Source organism: Rutidosis leptorrhynchoides, chromosome 6 (assembly GCF_046630445.1).
Source record: "Rutidosis leptorrhynchoides isolate AG116_Rl617_1_P2 chromosome 6, CSIRO_AGI_Rlap_v1, whole genome shotgun sequence".
Classification (NCBI taxonomy): domain Eukaryota; kingdom Viridiplantae; phylum Streptophyta; class Magnoliopsida; order Asterales; family Asteraceae; genus Rutidosis; species Rutidosis leptorrhynchoides.
The window spans coordinates 173719963-173747749 of NC_092338.1; the positions used below are offsets into that span (position 1 = coordinate 173719963).

Genomic DNA, 27787 nt, shown 5'->3' on the forward strand with positions numbered 1-27787 from the left:
TTCCCGTTAAATCCATGGGGGGCGGATATCCGCTTTGGGTTGCTCTATGTTCCGCCACTGATGATATGTTAATATGCTATTATTTTGATCATGTATATATGATATATGATTGTGTTGATTTAAACTTAATGAAATGTGCATAATATAAAGTGTTGAGATTAGAAGTATGGCTCAAGTAGTTGGTTCTGAAGATATAGAATCAATCAGAATTGAGCTGCAGCCGGAAATAAGGAGTTCAAGATCATATTTTCATCAACATCTACGATCTAACTCGGACGTCAACAATCTGCCTGATGATGAAACAGAAGAAAACGATGTTCAACAGTGGTCGGCAATTGAAAGATTGCCAACATTCGAACGTTTGAGGTCATCATTGTTCGATGATGAAAATGGAAAGAAAGTAATTGATGTCACTAAACTTCTTCCTTCAGAGCGACACATGTTTATCGACAAGCTCATAAAACATGTTGAACATGACAATCTTCAGCTGTTGCAGAAACTTAGACAACGAACACATAAGTAAGGTTACCTCAATAACAAACTTTTTAGATTAAGTAAAGATGCAAGTTAATTAATCTTTAATTAATTTATTTATCGGTTTTGTTAGAGTTGGCGTTAAGTTGCCTTCAGTAGAGGTGCGATATAAAGATCTATGCGTAGAAGCTGAATGTGAAGTTGTTCATGGCAAGCCCCTCCCTAATCTATGGAATGCTTTAAAAAGTTTGCTAGTATATATCTGAACCGATTTCGTCATTTAGCTATCGTAGTTGGTCAATTGGTCAAATCTGATGATCTGTCTTCTTCAACAGGACATTGTTATAATACCTGGGTTGAAGTCGAAACGGGAAAAGATAACCGTCATAAAAAATGTCACTGGTGTCATTAAGCCAGGAAGGTATGAATATATGCTAACATACAATCTATCTGATATTGCAGTCTTTTTTTTTTTTTTTTGGCGAAAAACGGAAATTTAAATTTAACAAGATCCGAGGATCTGAAACAAGTACAAGTTGTAGTGACCCGAACTTTTCCATGTTTAAATATATTAATTGAGATTGATATTTACATGATTAAATGTTTCCAACATGTTAAGCAATCAAACTTGTTAAGACTTGATTAATTGAAATATGTTTCATATAGACAATTGACCACCCAAGTTGATCGGTGATTCACGAACGTTAAAACTTGTAAAAACTATATGATGACATATATATGGATATATATATATATAGTTAACATGATACTATGATAAGAAAACATATCATAAAGTATATTAACAATGAACTACATATGTAAAAACAAGACTACTAACTTAATGATTTTTAAACGAGACATATATGTAACGATTATCGTTGTAAAGACATTTAATGTATATATATCATATTAAGAGATATTCATACATGATAATATCATGATAATATAATAATTTAAAATCTCATTTGATATTATAAACATTGGGTTAACAACATTTAACAAGATCGTTAACCTAAAGGTTTCAAAACAACACTTACATGTAACGACTAACGATGACTTAACGACTCAGTTAAAATGTATATACATGTAGTGTTTTAATATGTATTTATACAATTTTGAAAGACTTCAATACACTTATCAAAATACTTCTACTTAACAAAAATGCTTACAATTACATCCTCGTTCAGTTTCATCAACAATTCTACTCGTATGCACCGGTATTCGTACTCGTACAATACACAGCTTTTAGATGTATGTACTATTGGTATATACACTCCAATGATCAGCTCTTAGCAGCCCATGTGAGTCACCTAACACATGTGAGAACCATCATTTGGCAACTAGCATGAAATATCTCATAAAATTACAAAAATATGAGTAATCATTCATGACTTATTTACATGAAAACAAAATTACATATCCTTTATATCTAATCCATACACCAACGACCAAAAACACCTACAAACACTTTCATTCTTCAATTTTCTTCATCTAATTGATCTCTCTCAAGTTCTATCTTCAAATTCTAAGTGTTCTTCATAAATTCCAAAAGTTCTAGTTTCATAAAATCAAGAATACTTTCAAGTTTGCTAGCTCACTTCCAATCTTGTAAGGTGATCATCCAACCTCAAGAAATCTTTGTTTCTTACAGTAGGTTATCATTCTAATACAAGGTAATAATCATATTCAAACTTTGGTTCAATTTCTATAACTATAACAATCTTATTTCAAGTGATGATCTTACTTGAACTTGTTTTCGTGTCATGATTCTGCTTCAAGAACTTCGAGCCATCCAAGGATCCATTGAAGCTAGATCCATTTTTCTCTTTTCCAGTAGGTTTATCCAAGGAAATTAAGGTAGTAATGATGTTCATAACATCATTCGATTCATACATATAAAGCTATCTTATTCGAAGGTTTAAACTTGTAATCACTAGAACATAGTTTAGTTAATTCTAAACTTGTTCGCAAACAAAAGTTAATCCTTCTAACTTGACTTTTAAAATCAACTAAACACATGTTATATATCTATATGATATGCTAACTTAATGATTTAAAACCTGGAAACACGAAAAACACCGTAAAACCGGATTTACGCCGTCGTAGTAACACCGCGGGCTGTTTTGGGTTAGTTAATTAAAAACTATGATAAACTTTGATTTAAAAGTTGTTATTCTGAGAAAATGATTTTTATTATGAACATGAAACTATATCCAAAAATTATGGTTAAACTCAAAGTGGAAGTATGTTTTCTAAAATGGTCATCTAGACGTCGTTCTTTCGACTGAAATGACTACCTTTACAAAAACGACTTGTAACTTATTTTTCCGACTATAAACCTATACTTTTTCTATTTAGATTCATAAAATAGAGTTCAATATGAAATCATAGCAATTTGATTCACTCAAAACGGATTTAAAATGAAGAAGTTATGGATAAAACAAAATTGGATAATTTTTCTCATTTTAGCTACGTGAAAATTGGTAACAAATCTATTCCAACCATAACTTAATCAACTTGTATTGTATATTATGTAATCTTGAGATACCATAGACACGTATACAATGTTTCGACCTATCATGTCGACACATCTATATATATTTCGGAACAACCATAGACACTCTATATGTGAATGTTGGAGTTAGCTATACAGGGTTGAGGTTGATTCCAAAATATATATAGTTTGAGTTGTGATCAATACTGAGATACGTATACACTGGGTCGTGGATTGATTCAAGATAATATTTATCGATTTATTTCTGTACATCTAACTGTGGACAACTAGTTATAGGTTACTAACGAGGACAGCTGACTTAATAAACTTAAAACATCAAAATATATTAAAAGTGTTGTAAATATATTTTGAACATACTTTAATATATATGTATATATTGTTATAGGTTCGTGAATCAACAGTGGCCAAGTCTTACTTCCCGACGAAGTAAAAATCTGTGAAAGTGAGTTATAGTCCCACTTTTAAAATCTAATATTTTTGGGATGAGAATACATGCAGGTTTTATAAATGATTTACAAAATAGACACAAGTACGTGAAACTACATTCTATGGTTGAATTATCGAAATCGAATATGCCCCTTTTTATTAAGTCTGGTAATCTAAGAATTAGGGAACAGACACCCTAATTGACGCGAATCCTAAAGATAGATCTATTGGGCCTAACAAACCCCATCCAAAGTACCGGATGCTTTAGTACTTCGAAATTTATATCATATCCGAAGGGTGTCCCGGAATGATGGGGATATTCTTATATATGCATCTTGTTATTGTCGGTTACCAGGTGTTCACCATATGAATGATTTTTATCTCTATGTATGGGATGTGTATTGAAATATGAAATCTTGTGGTCTATTGTTACGATTTGATATATATAGGTTAAACCTATAACTCACCAACATTTTTGTTGACGTTTAAAGCATGTTTATTCTCAGGTGAATATTAAGAGCTTCCGCTGTTGCATACTAAAATAAGGACAAGATTTGGAGTCCATGTTTGTATGATATTGTGTAAAAACTGCATTCAAGAAACTGATTTCGATGTAACATATTTGTATTGTAAACCATTATGTAATGGTCGTGTGTAAACAGGATATTTTAGATTATCATTATTTGATAATCTACGTAAAGCTTTTTAAACCTTTATTTATGAAATAAAGGTTATGGTTTGTTTTAAAAATGAATGCAGTCTTTGAAAAACGTCTCATATAGATGTCAAAACCTCGCAACGAAATCAATTAATATGGAACGTTTTTAATCAATAAGAACGGGACATTTCAGTTGGTATCCGAGCGTTGGTCTTAGAGAACCAGAAAATTTGCATTAGTGTGTCTTATCGAGTTTGTTAGGATGCATTAGTGAGTCTGGACTTCGACCGTGTTTTCTTTAAAAATGATTGCTTAACATTTTTGTTGGAAACTATATATTTTTAACATATGAATATTATGTGATATATTAATCTCTTAACGTGTTTGATATTATGTGATAGATGTCTACCTCTAGAACAAGTCCCATTGACTCACCTAATAATAATGAAGAGTCAAATGTAAATTGGAATGATTTGTGGACTGATTCACAAGTTCCCGAAGAGGAACCGGAAGAAGAGTCGGAACCGGAAGAAGAATCGGAACCGGAAGAAGAATCGGAACCGGATGAAGAAATAGAACCGGTGGGGGAAATAATAAAACGGTTAAGTAAAAGAAAATCCTCAACCAACCGACCAAAGTTAATTATGGTCAATGGTGTTTCCGCCAAGGAAGCAAAATATTGGGAGGATTACCAATTCTCCGATGAATCGGATTCCGACGAGAATTCCGATGATGTTATAGAAATTACCCCAACTGAATTTAAAAAGGCAAAAGAAAATAATAAGGGAAAGGGCATAAAAATAGAGAAATCTAATTCCAACCCCGATGAACTTTATATGTATCGTCAACCCCCGAAGTCCTTAAGTTGTAACAATGACCCGGGAACCTCTAAACCACCAGGTTTTTCTAAACCAATGTGGACAACGACGGCTCGTATTAGGGGAACATCGTATATCCCTAGAAACTTGGCAAAACGAACCAAAACCGAAGAAGAAGAAACGAGCGAGTCGGAATAAGATAGTTGTATTCGTGTGGTGTAATATATGTAATATAGTGTTCTTATGCTTTATGATATATGTAAAAATTGCTTGTATTAATAAGTATTTTTTTATGAAACTAACTCTTGTCTATTTTACAGTTTAAAAACACAAAATGGATAGACAACCCAATATTTTAAGAGACCTACCCGGAGACATGATTGATGAAATCTTGTCTAGAGTCGGCCAGAATTCTTCGGCACAACTATTTAAGGCGAGATCAGTTTGTAAGACATTCGAAGAACGTTCCAAGAATGTCTTGGTTTATAAGAGACTTTCGTTTGAAAGATGGGGGATATCACATTGGGAAACCCATAAGTTACGATGTGTTTACTTTGACGCATATATTGCGGGGAACCCAAATGCTATTTTACGCAACGGGTTAAGATATTATTTTGACTCAATATATCCGAATATTGGACTTCATGATTTAGAAAAAGCGGCTAACATGCAACATAAAGAAGCATGTTATGCTTACGGATTAGTAATGTTCGCTTCTCACCAAAGTGAGAACAAGAACATCGGGCTACAACTATTAAACAAAACGTTTCCACAAGTGACGGAGTCGGTAATTGGGGTAAGAAATGAGGTTTTTAGATTATTACGGGACTGTTGGACATTACGTAACCCTCGTCCCTTTGATGACGTTACAACACGCTGTCTTATCAACGGCCATAACGGTTATGTTGCACAAGACCAAGGATGGGAAGTACTCCTAGTAAAACCAGAATGCATGACTTGTTTCTGGACGTATGAATTACGTGTCTTTATTGCCTTTGCTGAACGACTTGTGTACTAGCTAGAATTGTCTTCACAACTATCTTGTATCAAAGTTATTGTGTGCTATATTTCATGCTTTATGTAAAATAAGCGGTATTGTAAGTTTGTAAAATATTGTATAAAAGTTTGAACGCGAAATATTATTACAATCAGTTTTTCATATAGAATTGTAGTAGTTGAATTGTATATTAGCTACTAAGTATGAACTTAACGGGTAGGTACTACCCGAATTTAAACTTATAAAACGCTAATATAAAGAAAAAGCTTTTATAAATGAGTTCATATTATGCTACGAAATACTATTAACTACTCTTAATATTTTGTATGATTAACTTGTTCCATTTAACTATTTTGAAGGAAATGGCACCGACTACTCGACACACCGTGAATATGAATGAAGAGGAATTCCGTACTTTTCTAGCTTCAAACATAGCCGCAGTACAGGCTGCGCTACATACCAACAATAACCTTGGATCTAGCAGTACAGGAAATCGTGTAGGATGCACCTACAAAGAATTCACTGCCTGCAAACCTTTGGAATTTGATGGAACCGAAGGACCGATCGGATTGAAACGGTGGACCGAGAAGGTTGAATCGGTGTTTGCCATAAGTAAGTGTACTGAAGAGGACAAAGTGAAGTACGCTACGCATACCTTCACAGGTTCTGCGTTAACATGGTGGAATACCTATCTAGAGCAAGTGGGACAAGATGATGCGTACGCACTACCGTGGTCAGCATTCAAGCACTTGATGAACGAGAAGTACCGTCCCAGAACCGAGGTCAATAAGCTCAAGACAGAACTTAGAGGGTTACGAACCCAAGGATTTGATATTACCACGTACGAAAGACGATTCACAGAATTGTGCCTATTGTGTCCGGGAGCATTCGAAGATGAGGAAGAGAAGATCGACGCGTTTGTGAAAGGATTACCGGAAAGAATCCAAGAAGATATAAGTTCACACGAGCCCGCCTCCATACAACAGGCATGTAGAATGGCTCATAAACTAGTGAACCAGATTGAAGAAAGAATTAAAGAACAGACTGCTGAAGAGGCCAATGTGAAGCAAGTCAAAAGAAAGTGGGAGGAAAACGGTGATAAGAATCACCAATACAACAACAACAGCAATTACAACAATAATCGCAACAATTATCCCAACAATCGCAACATCAATCGCAACTACAACAAACGGCCCAACAACAACAACAACAACAACAGCAACTACAACAATCATCCCAACAACAATAATAACCGCAACAACAACAACAATCAGAAGCAAGTATGCCAAAGGTGTGAAAGGAATCACTCGGGGTTCTGCACCAAATTTTGCAACAAGTGTAAAAGAAATGGTCATAGCGCGGCGAAATGTGAGGTCTACGGACCAGGGGTTAATAGAACGAAAGGAACAAATGGTGTCGGAACGAGTAATGGCGGAGCAAGTAGTGTCGGAGCAAGTTATGCCAATGTAGTTTGTTATAAATGTGGAAAACCAGGCCACATTATTAGAAATTGCCCGAACCAGGAGAACACGAATGGACAAGGCCGTGGAAGAGTTTTCAATATTAATGCGGTAGAGGCACAGGAAGACCCGGAGCTTGTTACGGGTACGTTTCTTATTGACAATAAATCTGCTTACGTTTTATTTGATTCGGGTGCGGATAGAAGCTATATGAGTAGAGATTTTTGTGCTAAATTAAGTTGTCCATTGACGCCTTTGGATAGTAAATTTTTACTCGAATTAGCAAATGGTAAATTAATTTCAGCAGATAATATATGTCGGAATCGAGAAATTAAACTGGTTAGCGAAACATTTAAGATTGATTTGATACCAGTAGAGTTAGGGAGTTTTGATGTGATAATCGGTATGGACTGGTTGAAAGAAGTGAAAGCGGAGATCGTTTGCTACAAAAATGCAATTCGCATTATACGAGAAAAAGGAAAACCCTTAATGGTGTACGGAGAAAAGGGCAACACGAAGCTACATCTTATTAGTAATTTGAAGGCACAAAAACTAATAAGAAAAGGTTGCTATGCTGTTCTAGCACACGTCGAGAAAGTACAAACTGAAGAAAAAAGCATCAATGATGTTCCCATTGCAAAAGAATTTCCCGATGTATTTCCAAAAGAATTACCGGGATTACCCCCACATCGATCCGTTGAATTTCAAATAGATCTTGTACCAGGAGCTGCACCAATAGCTCGTGCTCCTTACAGACTCGCACCCAGCGAGATGAAAGAACTGCAAAGCCAATTACAAGAACTTTTAGAGCGTGGTTTCATTCGACCAAGCACATCACCGTGGGGAGCTCCTGTTTTGTTTGTCAAGAAGAAAGATGGTACATTCAGGTTGTGTATCAACTACCGAGAGTTGAACAAACTTACCATCAAGAACCGCTACCCACTACCGAGAATCGACGACTTATTTGATCAACTACAAGGCTCGTCTGTTTATTCAAAGATTGACTTACGTTCCGGGTATCATCAAATGCGGGTGAAAGAAGATGATATTCCAAAGACTGCTTTCAGAACACGTTACGGTCATTACGAGTTTATGGTCATGCCGTTTGGTTTAACTAATGCACCAGCTGTGTTCATGGACCTTATGAACCGAGTGTGTGGACCATACCTTAACAAGTTTGTCATTGTTTTCATTGATGACATACTTATTTACTCAAAGAATGACCAAGAACACGGTGAACATTTGAGAAAGGTGTTAGAAGTATTGAGGAAGGAAGAATTGTACGCTAAGTTTTCAAAGTGTGCATTTTGGTTGGAAGAAGTTCAATTCCTCGGTCACATAGTGAACAAAGAAGGTATTAAGGTGGATCCGGCAAAGATAGAAACTGTTGAAAAGTGGGAAACCCCGAAAACTCCGAAACACATACGCCAGTTTTTAGGACTAGCTGGTTACTACAGAAGGTTCATCCAAGACTTTTCCAGAATAGCAAAACCCTTGACTGCATTAACGCATAAAGGGAAGAAATTTGAATGGAATGATGAACAAGAGAAAGCGTTTCAGTTATTGAAGAAAAAGCTAACTACGGCACCTATATTGTCATTGCCTGAAGGGAATGATGATTTTGTGATTTATTGTGATGCATCAAAGCAAGGTCTCGGTTGTGTATTAATGCAACGAACGAAGGTGATTGCTTATGCGTCTAGACAATTGAAGATTCACGAACAAAATTATACGACGCATGATTTGGAATTAGGCGCGGTTGTTTTTGCATTAAAGACTTGGAGGCACTACTTATATGGGGTCAAAAGTATTATATATACCGACCACAAAAGTCTTCAACACATATTTAATCAGAAACAACTGAATATGAGGCAGCGTAGGTGGATTGAATTATTGAATGATTACGACTTTGAGATTCGTTACCACCCGGGGAAGGCAAATGTGGTAGCCGATGCCTTGAGCAGGAAGGACAGAGAACCCATTCGAGTAAAATCTATGAATATAATGATTCATAATAACATTACTACTCAAATAAAGGAGGCGCAACAAGGAGTTTTAAAAGAGGGAAATTTAAAGGATGAAATACCCAAAGGATCGGAGAAGCATCTTAATATTCGGGAAGACGGAACCCGGTATAGGGCTGAAAGGATTTGGGTACCAAAATTTGGAGATATGAGAGAAATGGTACTTAGAGAAGCTCATAAAACCAGATACTCAATACATCCTGGAACGGGGAAGATGTACAAGGATCTCAAGAAACATTTTTGGTGGCCGGGTATGAAAGCCGATGTTGCTAAATATGTAGGAGAATGTTTGACGTGTTCTAAGGTCAAAGCTGAGCATCAGAAACCATCAGGTCTACTTCAACAACCCGAAATCCCGGAATGGAAATGGGAAAACATTACCATGGATTTCATCACTAAATTGCCAAGGACTGCAAGTGGTTTTGATACTATTTGGGTAATAGTTGATCGTCTCACCAAATCAGCACACTTCCTACCAATAAGAGAAGATGACAAGATGGAGAAGTTAGCACGACTGTATTTGAAGGAAGTCGTCTCCAGACATGGAATACCAATCTCTATTATCTCTGATAGGGATGGCAGATTTATTTCAAGATTCTGGCAGACATTACAGCAAGCATTAGGAACTCGTCTAGACATGAGTACTGCCTATCATCCACAAACTGATGGGCAGAGCGAAAGGACGATACAAACGCTTGAAGACATGCTACGAGCATGTGTTATTGATTTCGGAAACAGTTGGGATCGACATCTACCGTTAGCAGAATTTTCCTACAACAACAGCTACCATTCAAGCATTGAGATGGCGCCGTTTGAAGCACTTTATGGTAGAAAGTGCAGGTCTCCGATTTGTTGGAGTGAAGTGGGGGATAGACAGATTACGGGTCCGGAGATTATACAAGAAACTACCGAGAAGATCATCCAAATTCAACAACGGTTGAAAACCGCCCAAAGTCGACAAAAGAGCTACGCTGACATTAAAAGAAAAGATATAGAATTTGAAATTGGAGAGATGGTCATGCTTAAAGTTGCACCTTGAAAAGGCGTTGTTCGATTTGGTAAACGAGGGAAATTAAATCCAAGGTATATTGGACCATTCAAGATTATTGATCGTGTCGGATCAGTAGCTTACCGACTAGAGTTACCTCAACAACTCGCGGCTGTACATAACACTTTCCACGTCTCGAATTTAAAGAAATGTTTTCCTAAAGAAGATCTCACTATTCCGTTAGATGAAATCCAAATCAACGAAAAACTTCAATTCATCGAAGAACCCGTCGAAATAATGGATCGTGAGGTTAAAAGACTTAAGCAAAACAAGATACCAATTGTTAAGGTTCGATGGAATGCTCGTAGAGGACCCGAGTTCACCTGGGAGCATGAAGATCAGATGAAGAAGAAATACCCGCATCTATTTCCAGAAGATTCGTCAACACCTTCAACAGCTTAAAATTTCGGGACGAAATTTATTTAACGGGTAGGTACTGTAGTGACCCGAACTTTTCCATGTTTAAATATATTAATTGAGATTGATATTTACATGATTAAATGTTTCCAACATGTTAAGCAATCAAACTTGTTAAGACTTGATTAATTGAAATATGTTTCATATAGACAATTGACCACCCAAGTTGATCGGTGATTCACGAACGTTAAAACTTGTAAAAACTATATGATGACATATATATGGATATATATATATATATATATATAGTTAACATGATACTATGATAAGAAAACATATCATAAAGTATATTAACAATGAACTACATATGTAAAAACAAGACTACTAACTTAATGATTTTTAAACGAGACATATATGTAACGATTATCGTTGTAAAGACATTTAATGTATATATATCATATTAAGAGATATTCATACATGATAATATCATGATAATATAATAATTTAAAATCTCATTTGATATTATAAACATTGGGTTAACAACATTTAACAAGATCGTTAACCTAAAGGTTTCAAAACAACACTTACATGTAACGACTAACGATGACTTAACGACTCAGTTAAAATGTATATACATGTAGTGTTTTAATATGTATTTATACACTTTTTAAAGACTTCAATACACTTATCAAAATACTTCTACTTAACAAAAATGCTTACAATTACATCCTCGTTCAGTTTCATCAACAATTCTACTCGTATGCACCCGTATTCGTACTCGTACAATACACAGCTTTTAGATGTATGTACTATTGGTATATACACTCCAATGATCAGCTCTTAGCAGCCCATGCGAGTCACCTAACACATGTGGGAACCATCATTTGGCAACTAGCATGAAATATCTCATAAAATTACAAAAATATGAGTAATCATTCATGACTTATTTACATGAAAACAAAATTACATATCCTTTATATCTAATCCATACACCAACGACCAAAAACACCTACAAACACTTTCATTCTTCAATTTTCTTCATCTAATTGATCTCTCTCAAGTTCTATCTTCAAGTTCTAAGTGTTCTTCATAAATTCCAAAAGTTCTAGTTTCATAAAATCAAGAATACTTTCAAGTTTGCTAGCTCACTTCCAATCTTGTAAGGTGATCATCCATCCTCAAGAAATCTTTGTTTATTACAGTAGGTTATCATTCTAATACAAGGTAATAATCATATTCAAACTTTGGTTCAATTTCTATAACTATAACAATCTTATTTCAAGTGATGATCTTACTTGAACTTGTTTTCGTGTCATGATTCTGCTTCAAGAACTTCGAGCCATCCAAGGATCCATTGAAGCTAGATCCATTTTTCTCTTTTCCAGTAGGTTTATCCAAGGAAATTAAGGTAGTAATGATGTTCATAACATCATTCGATTCATACATATAAATCTATCTTATTCGAAGGTTTAAACTTGTAATCACTAGAACATAGTTTAGTTAATTCTAAACTTGTTCGCAAACAAAAGTTAATCTTTCTAACTTGACTTTTAAAATCAACTAAACACATGTTCTATATCTATATGATATGCTAACTTAATGATTTAAAACCTGGAAACACGAAAAACACCGTAAAACCGGATTTACGCCGTCGTAGTAACACCGCGGGCTGTTTTGGGTTAGTTAATTAAAAACTATGATAAACTTTGATTTAAAAGTTGTTATTCTGAGAAAATGATTTTTATTATGAACATGAAACTATATCCAAAAATTATGGTTAAACTCAAAGTGGAAGTATGTTTTCTAAAATGGTCATCTAGACGTCGTTCTTTCGACTGAAATGACTACCTTTACAAAAACGACTTGTAACTTATTTTTCCGACTATAAACCTATACTTTTTCTGTTTAGATTCATAAAATAGAGTTCAATATGAAATCATAGCAATTTGATTCACTCAAAACGGATTTAAAATGAAGAAGTTATGGATAAAACAAAATTGGATAATTTTTCTCATTTTAGCTACGTGAAAATTGGTAACAAATCTATTCCAACCATAACTTAATCAACTTGTATTGTATATTATGTAATCTTGAGATACCATAGACACGTATACAATGTTTCGACCTATCATGTCGACACATCTATATATATTTCGGAACAACCATAGACACTCTATATGTGAATGTTGGAGTTAGCTATACAGGGTTGAGGTTGATTCCAAAATATATATAGTTTGAGTTGTGATCAATACTGAGATACGTATACACTGGGTCGTGGATTGATTCAAGATAATATTTATCGATTTATTTCTGTACATTTAACTGTGGACAACTAGTTATAGGTTACTAACGAGGACAGCTGACTTAATAAACTTAAAACATCAAAATATATTAAAAGTGTTGTAAATATATTTTGAACATACTTTAATATATATGTATATATTGTTATAGGTTCGTGAATCAACAGTGGCCAAGTCTTACTTCCCGACGAAGTAAAAATCTGTGAAAGTGAGTTATAGTCCCACTTTTAAAATCTAATATTTTTGGGATGAGAATACATGCAGGTTTTATAAATGATTTACAAAATAGACACAAGTACGTGAAACTACATTCTATGGTTGAATTATCGAAATCGAATATGCCCGTTTTTATTAAGTCTGGTAATCTAAGAATTAGGGAACAGACACCCTAATTGACGCGAATCCTAAAGATAGATCTATTGGGCCTAACAAACCCCATCCAAAGTACCGGATGCCTTAGTACTTCAAAATTTATATCATATCCGAAGGGTGTCCCGGAATGATGGGGATATTCTTATATATGCATCTTGTTATTGTCGGTTACCAGGTGTTCACCATATGAATGATTTTTATCTCTATGTATGGGATGTGTATTGAAATATGAAATCTTGTGGTCTATTGTTACGATTTGATATATATAGGTTAAACCTATAACTCACCAACATTTTTGTTGACGTTTAAAGCATGTTTATTCTCAGGTGAATATTAAGAGCTTCCGCTGTTGCATACTAAAATAAGGACAAGATTTGGAGTCCATGTTTGTATGATATTGTGTAAAAACTGCATTCAAGAAACTGATTTCGATGTAACATATTTGTATTGTAAACCATTATGTAATGGTCGTGTGTAAACAGGATATTTTAGATTATCATTATTTGATAATCTACGTAAAGCTTTTTAAACCTTTATTTATGAAATAAAGGTTATGGTTTGTTTTAAAAATGAATGCAGTCTTTGAAAAACGTCTCATATAGAGGTCAAAACCTCGCAACGAAATCAATTAATATGGAACGTTTTTAATCAATAAGAACGGGACATTTCACAAGTGATACAGATTTTAACTGAAATTGGAATCGGTCGATCACCAACTTTAATTAATAATATATTTCAGGATGACTCTGCTTCTTGGGCCTCCGGGTAGTGGAAAGACAGCGTTGTTGAAAGCACTGTCAGCAAACCTTACCAAAACTAAGTTCAAGGTTGTTTAAATCTTGTATTATTATTCTCATTTAATATCATATCATATCATATAATAAGCAGGATTGATACTCTTGTTTATGACCGCTCGATCGAGCACCAAGCTAGCTTTGATTATATGTGAATTGAAACATATAGGTTAGTGGTGACGTAACTTACAACGGATACAAACTATCAGAATTTGTACCTCAGAAAACATGTGCCTACATAAGCCAAAATGATTTGCATATTCCTGAGATGACTGTCAGGGAAACCCTCGATTTCTCAGCACGTTGTCAGGGTACTGGAAACCGTGCAGGTATACATACCTGCCTAATTACATATCTTGTTTCTCAACACTACAAACAACGTGAGAACGAACTAAATGATTAATAATCGGTTTCTTCTAATCCAGAGACTATGATGGATGTTAACAGAAGGGAGAAAGAAGCCCGGATTATTCCAGATGCAGATATAGATACTTATATGAAGGTGGTAACATGTTAATATTTGACGATTTCATTAAAACGATAAGTTACAATTGCTTACTGCGTTAGATTATATGCATTTGTAATAATACATCATTATTGTAGTTGCTGATGTATAATCTGTTGGTTTATTTTGGCTAGTAGAAGATATGTTTATCCCACATTGGTGGGAGGAAGATGTGAGGGGTGAGTGACTTGGTTATATAAGAGAGGCTAAGTCTTCATTCCAAATTGCACCAATCAATACACTTTAAGTATTTGATTATTTCTTTCTTTCTTACCCTTGTTTGAGAGTTGTATTAGTTAAATATTTTGGAGAGTGTAGTTGGCTTAAGAGAGTCGTCTATATCATTGTAACAATTTGTGATATAGTGTATTTTCTCTCTTTGGGGGCCGGTGGTTTTTCTCCTGTTTTGGAGTTTTCACGTTAAATCTTGTGTTGTGTATTGTTCTTATTTCTTTACTATTATTGTTGGGCTGGGTGGTGGGAATTAGTGAGACCGTAATTTCCCAACAACTGGTATCAGAGCGTCAGGTTTGACGGGGGTCTCGGTTATAGGAGTCGGAGTATGCTCTGTGGTTGCCACGGGAGTGGATCGTCCACATCAGAAACGAGTTCTATTGATCGTATAGGGTATCTGGTTAGACAATATTTTTTCTGATTCGTAGTAATAGTTGGATTTGTTAGTGGCCTAGTTGTGGATTTCCGATTTAAAGGGTCCTGGCTACCTGCTACATCTTTTGGCTATTTGAAACGTGAGCAAAATCAGAGAAAGTGTTGTTTATAGGATACGGATACGATGTCGAAGTTCAGTCCAATGAGGTTTGATGTTGATAAATTTGATGGGATGATCAATTTTGGCTTATGGCAGGTTCAAGTCAAGGATGTGTTGATTCAGTCCGGGTTACACAAGGCATTGAAAGGTAAACCCACCTTTATTCCCGGCAGTGATTCTAGCAGTAAGTTCGATGAAGAAGAATGGGATGATATGGATTTGAGGGCAGCAAGTGCGATTCGTTTGTGTCTTGCAAAGAACGTGCTTGCAAATGTGCACGGGTTATCAACGGCAAAGGAGCTTTGGGTTAAACTAGAGCAGTTGTACCAGGGCAAGGGCATCTCAAATCGGTTGTGTCTTAAAGAACAATTTCATACTCTGTGTATGGATGGGGGTTCAAAGATTTCAGATCATCTAAGTATTCTTAACGGTATTGTTTCAGAACTGGAGGCTATTGGAGTTAAAACGGATGATGAAGATAAAGCTTTGAGGTTGATATTATCTTTATCATCGTCTTATGAACACATGAAACCTATTTTGATGTATGGGTAGTAAACTCTGAAGTTTGAAGACGTTACTAGCAAGCTCCTATCCGAGGAGAAAAGACTGGAAGGTAACGGGGTCTCGTCATCAGGAGATGCGATAGTGTTGTGTTCGGATAGGCAGAAGAGAAACTCTAGAAAGAATCTGACATGCTGGAAGTGCGGGAAGACTGGGCATGTAAGGGTTAATTGTCCAGGTGGAGCTAATCCGGCAAATGGCTCCAAAGACGCTAACATTGTCTCCGTTGTTACGGAGAGTGACGAATTCCTCTGAAGTCACGTCATCCTCATGGTGTGTCCGTGCCACCGTGGAAAGGGATGTTCGTTAGCGGTTTCACAATTACACATGGGCATTGGTTTGGCATTTATGCAGGTTGTGTGGTGGAAACTGATGTTGTAGCTGATGGGACTTTCGGAAAAGCCAAACAGGGAAGTTGCACCATAAAGTTTCAGCTGGTTGTTCAACAACATGTGCCGAGGTGAAATGCTTGGAATGTGATATTCTAAATGCTATACTCTTAATGGTGGAGTATGATAATTCTTGTTAAGAGTTATGATTGTCTGTGATGACAATGATTGTCGGTTTAGACAATGTTCGATGAAGATGCAAGTTTTGTCTCTTGGGAGATAATGTCAACGGCATAAAGATGAGGATCTTGAAGTTGTCGTCGAGGAAGCGTCTACATCGGTTATCCTAGCAATGTGGAAGCATGGTTATCTTCTTCTATCCAAAAGGTGGAGATTTGTTGGTTTATTTTGGCTAGTAGAAGATATGTTTATCCCACATTGGTGGGAGGAAGATGTGAGGGGTGAGTGACTTGGTTATATAAGAGGGGTTAAGTCTTCATTCCAAATTGCACCAATCAATACACTTTAAGTATTTGATTATTTCTTTCTTTCTTACCCTTGTTTGAGAGTTGTATTAGTTAAATATTTTGAAGAGTGTAGTTGGCTTAAGAGAGTCGTCTATATCATTGTAACAATTTGTGATATAGTGTATTTTCTCTCTTTGGGGGCCGGTGGTTTTTCTCCTGTTTTGGAGTTTCCACGTTAAATCTTGTGTTGTGTATTGTTCTTATTTCTTTACTATTATTGTTGGGCTGGGTGGTGAGAATTAGTGAGACCGTAATTTCCCAACATAATCAACCATGTTTACGTATCACAGGGAATATCGATTGAAGGACAAAAGACAACTATTCAGACCAACTACATTTTGAAGGTACTGTATTTCTTTTAGCTGATGTCACACACACACACACATATATATATATATATATATATATATATATATATATATATATATATATATATATATATATAATTTTGTATCATAAGATATTTATTTATTACGTTCCAGATTCTGGGGCTTAATGTGTGCGCTGATACAATATGTGGGAATGCAATGAGAAGAGGAATATCCGGTGGCCAAAAGAAAAGATTGACTACAGGTAACCAACCAACCTCTAAATTTAAGGCGGTAACCAACCCCTAATGGGCTGGTACAGTAGAGTATGGGGTCGGAGGGAAAACCTTAGAACTTTTATATTAAATTTGACATTTATCTATGGTTTAATTTTTGCAGGGGAGATGATTGTTGGTCCCACAAAAGCTTTATTTATGGATGAAATATCAAACGGATTAGACAGCTCCACAACGTATCAAATAATCACGTGTCTTCAGCAGTTGGCACATGTAACAGATGCTTCTATACTCATTTCACTTCTTCAGCCTGCACCAGAAACGTTTGATCTCTTTGATGATGTCATTCTGATGGCAGAAGGGATGACTGTGTATCATGGGCCGCGAGATCATGTTTTAAATTACTTTGAGGCTATTGGTTTTAAGTGCCCCGAGCGAAAAGGTGTAGCTGACTTCCTTCAAGAGGTAGGTAATCTCGTTACCATTTTCGCGCTATTATTACAAAATAGATTATTAAAACAAACATTGATTAAATTTACAGGTTGTTTCAAGAAAAGATCAGGAAAAGTATTGGTTCCGAAATGAACAACCATATACTTACGTTTCAGTCAAAACGTTATCAGTACTATTTAAAGAATCTCATTTGGGAAAAGGTTTAGATGATGGATATCTCGAAACCGTTTATGAGATTACAGAGCCACGAAACTGCTATTTCATTCAGTATGTATTCTGTTTCTCAATGGGATCTTTTTGGTGCTTGCATGTCCCGCGAGATTCTTCTTATGAAGCGAAATTCGTTTGTCTACTTCAAATCAGCCCAGGTACAAATCTCAAACTAACTTTATTTTAGGATTTTTCTAGCAACACCCCCTTAGGGCTGTCGTTAAAGTGCAAAGAAACACTTGTACTTTATAATAACTGCCATGTAGAAGCGAATGTTAACCGCTTTGTACAACACATTAATGCTCATTAACGACAGTCGAAAAGGTCGTCGTTAAAAAAAGACCTTTTTTTTTTGTAATGGGTCTAACTAGTTGTGGAGCCCTCGCTTCGCGCCGAGGGTTCCATTTTGAATGCGAGTTAAAAAAAAAAGTCTTAATCTATTTTGTAAAAAAAAAATTTTTTTTCGACATCTAACATTGAAGGGTTGTTCCTTTTGTGAAAATTGCTTCTTTTAGCGTTCGTTGTTTTTTTTTGTTTTTTTTTTATTTTGAAAAAAAAATGTTTTTCGACATCTTTTGGTAGCATTGAAGGGTTGTTTATGTTATGAAAGTTGCATCCTTTATCGTTGAGGAAGAAAAGAGAGAAGGGGAAAAGAAAAAAAAGTTAGTTGATTTTTTTGTAAAAAATAATTTTTTTGACATCTTTTGGTAACATTGAAGGGTTGATTCTTTTCCGAAAGTTGCGTATTTTATAGTTGGGGACAAAAAAAAAAGGTGAAATGACGAAAATACCACTGGTTACTATTGATGAATAGTGAAATAGTGTTTTGCCAAAAAAAAGGTGAAATGACGAGAATACCCCTGATTATTATTGGTGAATAGTGAAATAGTGTTTTGTCTATTATTATATATATTAATAAATATGAATAGTGAAATAGTGTTTGTCTATCGTTGAGGAAGAAAATAGAGAAGGGGGAAAAAAAGTTAGTTGATTTTTTTGTAAAAAATAATTTTTTTTGACATCTTTTGGTAACATTGAAGGGTTGGTTCTTTTCCGAAAGTTGCTTATTTTATAGTTGGGGACAAAAAAAAGGTGAAATGACGAAAATACCCCTGGTTACTATTGATGAATAGTGAAATAGTGTTTTGCAACCATGGTTACTATTGGTGAATAGTGAAATAGTGTTTTGTCTATTATTTACGATATATATAACAGCCGGCACGAATGAACAGTACCCGCTACAGTAATTTTTTTTTTTTTTTTTTTTTTTTTAAACAAACATCATTTAGTAGGCTCAAATTTTCTGGCCCAACGAAGTGGGCCAACGGCCACTTCCTAGTTATATATATTGATAAATATGAATAGTGAAATAGTGTTTTGTCTGTTAGTATGTATATAAATAAATATAAATATAAATATAAATATAAATATAAATATAAATAAATAATACTTAACTAGTTACTTACTAATGTGCAGCTTACAGTTGGTGCTTTAATAACAATGACTGTATTCTTGCGAACTAGATTGAACGTCGATATCTTCGATGCAAATTATTATCTCGGTTCACTTTTTTTCGCAATGCTACTTCTTCTAGTTGACGGGCTCCCAGAATTATCTATGACAGTTGCACGGCTTCCAGTTTTTTACAAACAAAGAGATATGTATTTATACCCGGCTTGGGCATACGCAATTCCTGCATCAATTATTAAGATTCCCGTTTCATTGTTAGAAGCGGTTATTTGGACTTGTCTCACTTATTACGTTATTGGATACAGCCCCGAACCAGGGAGGTCAGTATATTATATTATACACTATCAAATGACTAATGTCAAAATTTATACTGGCAAACGTGTTGGGTTGGGTTGGGTCGAGATTCGACGGGTTTAGGTTAAAACGGGTCATGGTTTAACAAGTCAGTTTTTCCAGATGGGTCAAACGGGTCAGGTCAGGTTGGGTCTAGACCTGTTTCTCGAAGTTTCTTAAACTTGTAAAAGCTCTAGATAATAATATCTAAAAAATGTTGTAAAGACCCGTTGGAACTTATATATATTTGTTAGGCTTCATATGGCTCTAAATTGAGCCATTTTTTAACTTTTGTATGGACTCAATTTTCAAGCTATGGGTCTCAATTGTCGGGTATAGTCAAATTTATCATCAAGAAACTATGTTTTTAGGATGTGACTTAACGATTCACATATATTTGTGTCAAGTATAACCCTAAATTCTGAATGATTAACTAAACAAGTGAAATTGAAAAGAAAAAAAATAAAGAATATACTGGGGGGTTATGATTTTTAGGTTCTTCAGCCAGGTACTACTATTTTTCGCGATGCACTTCATGTCAATATCCTTGTTTCGTTTCATTGGATCGTTATTTTCAACTATGGCTGCTTCTACAAAAGCGGGCAGTCTATCGCTTTTTTTATTGTTGGCATTTGGTGGCTTCATTCTACCACACAGTAATTTTCTTGTATTTATATAAAAATTATATGTATATGTATATGATATAGAGTGACCTGTAAAGAGTTTAAGATTAAGCTAAGTAAACAGAACTGGTTTGACTACAGATTCAATGCCAGCTTGGTTAAAATGGGGATATTGGGTTTGTCCTCTTTCATACGCTGAAATAGGCCTTGCAGTGAATGAATTTCTTTCTCCCAGATGGAACGAGGTAATTGAAAATATATCATATGAGCTTTTATCGTGACTTTGCGAGTTTGCATTATAATAAGGACAAATAGCTCAAAAACATAATGTAAAAACCAAATTATCCGAAACAGAGAATGCCACATTTACTGTTGCTCGCAAAGGAGTCTTAATTTTAAGATGGAGCATAGAAAATATTCGTCCATGTGTGTAGCCACGTAGATGCCACCTCATCAAATCTGATAAGGTGGCGCCACGTCATCCAATTTTCCAGCGTCACATCATCCAATTTTCCGATGACCACCTCATTAGAGAAGATGATGACGTGGCGACACCTAGTCAGATTCGATGAGGTGATAACTATCAGGATGCACATGTGGACGAATATTAATGTAATTGAACATTTTTACAAATTATTACTTTACTCTTTGCACCAAATCAAAATCAAAATCTTTATGGGCAATGAGAAAAACATTATTCTCTTTATTGTTAGAACTTTTTTACTTTTATGTTAATTTTTTGGGCTATTTGTAGTGAACATATTTCTTGCCTAGTTTTGGTAATAGTCCTACACTTAAATTTTGCAAACAGATGGGCAACAAACGCTTAAAAGTCGTGGACTAGATTATACCGAACACTATTTCTGGATATCGATTGGTTCCTTGTTCAGTTTTGCACTCCTATTTAACATTGGTTTCATCATGGCTCTGAGCTACTTGAATGGTAACTTCATATTTATTTCCATAGTAGTATGAGTAATAAATAAGGATGATATCTTATTTTTTTTATTTTCTTGATTTTTGATCTTAATAATAATAACAACTCGTCATGTAACATAACACATCAGCTCCTGGTACTCATGCTACTATTTCAAAGGAAACATTGTCCCAACTGCGTGAAAGTGAAGAATTCAAGCACCATAAAACAACCATTAGTGAAATTACTGCTGTCTCGGAGCCTTATGAAGGAAAAATTGTGTTGCCTTTTGTACCACTAACAATTACCTTTCAAGATCTACACTACCATGTCGAGCCATCGCGGGTAATTGTTTAAAAAGTTATAAATCCTAAATGTTTAATGTCTACATATACATCTCTGATTAAATAAAAATAAAAAATTTGTGTTTTCCTGCTGATTTAATGTCAGAAAATGAGAGAGCATGGGTTTACTGGAAAAAGGCTTCAACTACTTAGTGACATCACAGGGGCTTTTAAACCTGGTGTTCTGTCAGCATTAATGGGTGTAAGCGGTGCAGGAAAAACGACACTTTTTGACGTTCTTGCAGGAAGAAAAACTAGTGGCGTTGTGGAAGGCGAGATTAAAATCGGGGGGTATCCTAAAGTCCAACGTACGTTTGCTCGGATTTCAGCTTACTGTGAGCAAACCGATGTACACACCCCACAAATTACCGTTGAAGAATCAGTAGTATTTTCTGCTTGGCTTCGTCTTCATCCTGATATCGATTCAAAAACTAAATATGTATGTAATTTAATAAATATGTATGTAATATATATATGTGGAATGCTTACAAACATTTCAGGGTGTACAGTTAGGGCATCAAGCATGGTTGAAACTTTGGAAGAGCCCAAAAATAATAAAAAACGGTTTATATATACTTGTTTTGCTATCAGTACAAACATCAATAAAAAAATCTGTCTTCTTTTGACACAAATGACATCTATGAAGTCATTTTGATTGAGAGAGATTCAAAAAGATGATAAATTGTTTTACTATTTATAATGATAACTCTTTAGTAGTATTATATTTATTATATGTACTGAAATATTTAATGTTTATAAGGGTCCATTTTTATACAGAGACTTATAAATTAATATGCTCGTAGGTTTTTGTAACTGCACGATTTGATGTTTGATGACACGTGCAGAAATTCGTAGAAGAAATACTGGAGACAGTTGAGCTTTATACGATTAAAGATAACTTGGTTGGGGTTCCAGGTGTTAGCGGTTTATCAACGGAGCAGCGTAAGCGGCTCACGATTGCTGTGGAGGTTGTGTCTAATCCATCGATTATATTTATGGATGAACCAACAACGGGTCTGGATGCTAGATCAGCTGCTACTGTAATGCGGGCTGTTAAGAATATTGTTGATACAGGACGAACAATTGTGTGTACTATTCACCAACCGAGCATTGACATATTTGAGGCTTTTGATGAGGTTAAAAAGAGATAACTAAATACTTTTTGTGTTTTGAACTTAACGAAAAGCATATGTTATTTATTGCCGGAATAAAATTTGTGTCCTTGCAGTTAATCCTACTGAAAACGGGAGGGCGTATGATCTATTGTGGGCCTGTGGGTCACCATTCAAGTAGAGTCATTGAATACTTTGAGGTAAGTTGAGGTTGTCATAAGGTGCAAAAAAGACTTGTATTTTATAATTGTCATGTAAAAGTCAACATTAACCGCTTTGTACAACACATGAATGCATCGGGCTGGCATTAACAAAATCATATTACCGTATACGGAGTGTGTTTTATGCTTATTGTACGGAAAATTCATATATGTTAGTTCAAAATTGATGAAACAAATATGATGACATCTTACATTCACATGAATTTTAGAGCATATCTGGGGTGCCAAAGATTAGAAAAAACCATAATCCCGCAACATGGATGTTGGAGGTTACTTCATCTTCAATGGAAGCTCAACTTGGAGTCGATTTTGCACAAATATATCATGCTTCATCTCTATATCGGTAAGTTAGTTGTTTAATCTTCATCTATCTTCAATAAATGAAATTTAAAAAGTAAAAAAAAAAAAAAAATATATATATATATATATATATATATATATATATATATATATATATATATATATATATATATATATATATATATATATATATATATATATATATATATACACACTATAACAAGATGCATCATGTCTTTGAAAAATGAATGTGCTCCAAAAGACTCTACGCAATCTATTTTAAGTCAATTAAGACTCGTTATACATATCAAGTACGTACAGCTACGTCTGAACTGAAATTTGGATGACCTAAATGTCAAAACTGTTAATTAGAATGGGTCTCGACCCAACCCGTTTTGACCCATTAAAAAGCTGACATGTTTTGACCCACGATCCGTTTCGACCTAACCCATTTGATCCTTGACCCAATCTGACCCGTTTCCCTATGTCTCAATTGAAATTTGGGTGACCCAAATTGTCATAACTGTTAATTATATTTGACTGCTGTCACATTCGGCTGCACTATCTGGCTATCGTTTATGTTATCTGATTACTATACTTCCAATTTTTTCAATCACATCAGAATGAACAAAGAGCTGGTAACTGCTTTAAGCAAACCGCCTCCCGGTTCAAAGGATTTATATTTTCCGACCCGTTTCCCTCAAAACGGGTGGGGCCAGTTCAAGGCCTGCTTGTGGAAACAACACTTGTCATATTGGAGAAGTCCTTCATACAACTTGATGCGTTTCTTGTTTATGCTCTTTATGTCGTTTGTTTATGGGATACTTTTCTGGGACCAAGGGAAGAAAATGTAAGTATCTGATTTTATCATGCGTACCTTATATATTATATATATAATAATCTAATTTAATCAATAATATCTCTTTGCGTGACAGACAAAATCAGCAGAGTGTATTCAATATTCTTGGTTCAATGTTTGGCGCTGTACTTTTTCATGGCACAAACAACTGCTCTTCAGTTGTACCATATATTTACATGGAACGAACTGTGGTCTATCGAGAAAGGTTTTCCGGGATGTATGCATCGTTAGCTTATGCTCTTGCACAGGTATACAAACATTTTTATTTTTTTTAAACATTATTAGTTGCTCGTTAAAGGCCGGCAGCCTTTTAAGAGAACCGTAAATCATACTATGGAAATGCTTATTTTGTAGGTGACAATCGAGATCCCTTATCTCTTTGTTCAGTCACTTACATTCGTCGGTATCACATACCCTATGGTAGGATATTATTGGTCATCCTACAAGGTTCTCTGCTACTTCTATGCATTTTTATCCACATTGATGTACTACACTTATATGGGTATGCTGCTTGTTTTTTTTTGAAAAGCAAGATAATTTTATTGATAAGGAAATGATACAACGAGGATTACAACATGAGAAACACTAATTTGAGCGAAACTCGAGGACCTATACTAGATATAAAGTAAGAAACTAACAAGATGTAGAATACCCTGATTTCGGAGCAGTATTATCAAACCTAACATCAATCACCATTACCCTCATCATCTACTAATACATAAAAAGGATTGTTTGCTTCAATTCTATCTTTGGAATGTGTCTTATTATTACCTTCACCATCAATGCCCTTCCCTTTATCTCTTTTCCTTAAAACATTATGATTTCGATTTTTCTGGGTCTCCACATTCCAATTTGTTTCCTCCACAGCAATATTGTCTTTAATACCATAATTATTCTTAACTGCATTTTGCTTGATACCTTTTGCTTCTATTGACTGCCATTGACTTTTATTATTATCAAAATTCAGCTTATGAAATATCCTTCCATTCTTACCAACAACTTTAGAGCCATCGTCAACACACTGGTTATTTAAATCAACTGTTTCACCATCATTGTTGATTTTCAAAGCGTCTTTTAACACTTGTGCAGATACTTCATCTTCTGTTTTAGGCCTAATTTTACAAGTATTAAAAGAGTGCCCAAACACTTTGCAATGAGTGCATAAAGGCGGTTTCCATTGATAAGTCACCTCAAGTTTACCCACTTTGGCTGGAAAAGAACCAATCACAGGATAGGAAAATTCGACAAAGCTAGGAAGGTCATCAGCTGCATTGACTTCAGTCAAAACTCTAGCAAAGCCTAGTCTTCCACTTTTACTTAAACATCTCTCCGAAGTAACTTTGTCCATCAATATAGGCCTACCAATACCACTAACAAGTTTACCTATACTTCTGCCACTCCATAATTCAATGGGTATATTGTGAATGCAAATCCAAATTGGAACTTTTTCAGGTTCAATTTTTTCAAGCCAAACCCCAGGTTCCCACTGATTCACGAAAAAAGGAACATTATTAACTAACCATGGACCACTCTCAAGAACCTCCTTCATACCCTTTTCATTATTAAATTTGCATAAATAAAATCCTGCAGCTGTTTTGACGATTTCTTTAAGGTCAAACCTCCGCCACATTCTCCTTAGATGGGCATTAACAACCCTATAGTCCATAGAAGTTCCAATAAAATACCCATATAATTGAAGAGAAAATGCACTACCGCCCTTCTTAACCTCCTCAGCTGAGAAAACTACTCTCTTTTGACCATTAGACATTAAAACAGGAGGAATGAACTCCATTTTTAATTCTTCTTCATCTTTATTTTGTTTTAAGAAGTCAGCAAAAGTGATTCAATTTTTAATTCTTCTTAACCGCCACATTCTCCTTAGATGGGTATGCTGCTTGTTGCAATTACACCAACCTTTCCGGTAGCTGCCGTTCTACAGTCTGGATTTTACACCATCTTGAACTTGTTTGGTGGATTTTTAATTCCCAAATTGGTAAGTCCCAGTTGACTCTTAATTAAACTGATTCAATTTTTAGATAGTTAATTTCAAACATGGTTGCAAACGGCAATCGTTCCATCCGCTGCAATGGCTGTTGCGGCATTTTGGTAACAAACTTTTTCGACCCCGTCTCTGCATCTAATAAGTCGGTTAACAGTCAAAAGTCAGGTCAAAGGAGGGAAAGGTTGGGTCAACGTCAGTCAAAAGTCAAAAATTCGGTTAAAATCGATCAAAAGTCGGTCAAATCGATCAAAATTGCCGTAGCTTAGTGTTACCTTTTTTTTAATAATATTAGCCGTAATAGCGATTATGGATACAAACTTATGAACGAAGTTTTTTTGGTTAAAATATGTGTAAGTATATTTAAAAATTCAACGTCAGTCTTGCATAAACTGATTCATTTTTTAGATAGTTAATTATAAACGAAGAGATAGTTTGCATTACATAGATGCTTAGGTAATTTGTTGATATTTGATGTCAGCGACATAAAAGCCCCCCAAAAGCTAAAACAATGGACTAGCAACATCTTCAGGCCTCAACTAAAAAACATGATAATAATATTAGTTACCCTAAAAGTTTAAAAGGAGCTCACACATCTTTTCTCAAAAGAGTGTGGGACGGGTTGTTACTACCAAGAATACAAAAACGTAGTGTAACGGAAAGAGTAAATTCATGTCTTTAATTGTTAATACAATCTGAATTCATTTTACTAAGGTTGATGTATTTACTAAAGGATTCACTTTAAATTCTAAGTATGGATGGATACTCATTGACATTGATTTTTAACAAAAAAACATAATGCATTCATGTGTTGAAGAGTTTTGTGAAGCTTATTATTTTGTTTTCTTGCAGAAAATTCCGAATTGGTGGATATGGCTCTACTATGCGACTCCTACTTCATGGACGCTTAATGTGTTGCTTACGTCACTGTTTGGTGACGTTAAGAAGGAGATCACGGTTTTTGGAGAAACTAAATCTGTGGAAGCCTTCTTAATAGATTACTTTGGGTATCATCATGATCAACTGCCACTTGCACTTGTTCTTCTTGCACTATACCCATTCATGTTTTCTGCTCTATTTGCATATTGTATAGCCAATCTAAACTTCCAAAGAAGGTAAAAATGCACCCAAAAACTATTGTAAACATCGGTAAGAGCTTCGCCAATCGAGATTGTAAGTAATAAAGTAATGAAAGTTCACAACTTCACCTTCTTTAGCTCAGTATCATCTGGTAACTGATCATGGATGTCCTCAAATATCAAATGATTACAAGAGGATAAAACGTGAATAATGGTATGATCATCAAACATATATATCAGTCATCAAACTTTGAAGTCAAAAGTTCAATGTTAAGGTGGCCCGAGTAATCACTACAAATCTTCGCTACTTTTTTTCCGAAAAAGAGGAAAACTCATATAGAAATGAAAACGTTTTTCAAAAGAAAACGTCTTCAACCAAAAATACAATAA

At 35.1% G+C, this 27787-nt stretch overlaps 1 pseudogene; it reads left to right on the forward strand.

Annotated features, from left to right (window-relative positions):
* Positions 1 to 166: 166 nt before the first annotated feature.
* On the forward strand, positions 167 to 27787 carry LOC139852372 (pleiotropic drug resistance protein 3-like; annotated as a pseudogene).